Genomic DNA, 246 nt, shown 5'->3' with positions numbered 1-246 from the left:
TGGAGAGTTTGCCAGATTCCCCTGACACATACTTGGAACAGCTGCGAACAAGGTGGATCTTTGATTCAAAGACTCCGGCGCGATTTCTTTTGTCATCTCCGCTCGTTTTCAAACTCCTCAACCTCTTCCTCCCCTCCGTGGGCAGCGGCCGAGCAGGAAGAGGGGCTGATGTGCTGGCCCCGGTGTGCTGGCCCCGGTGTGCTGGCCCCGGTGCGCTCCCGTCTCCCCCAGCCCTCCCTTTGTGAT

Source organism: Fulmarus glacialis, unplaced genomic scaffold (assembly GCF_000690835.1).
Source record: "Fulmarus glacialis isolate BGI_N327 unplaced genomic scaffold, ASM69083v1 scaffold28041, whole genome shotgun sequence".
In the NCBI taxonomy this organism is placed as follows: Eukaryota; Metazoa; Chordata; class Aves; order Procellariiformes; family Procellariidae; genus Fulmarus; species Fulmarus glacialis.
This window is presented reverse-complemented; position numbering follows the sequence as displayed.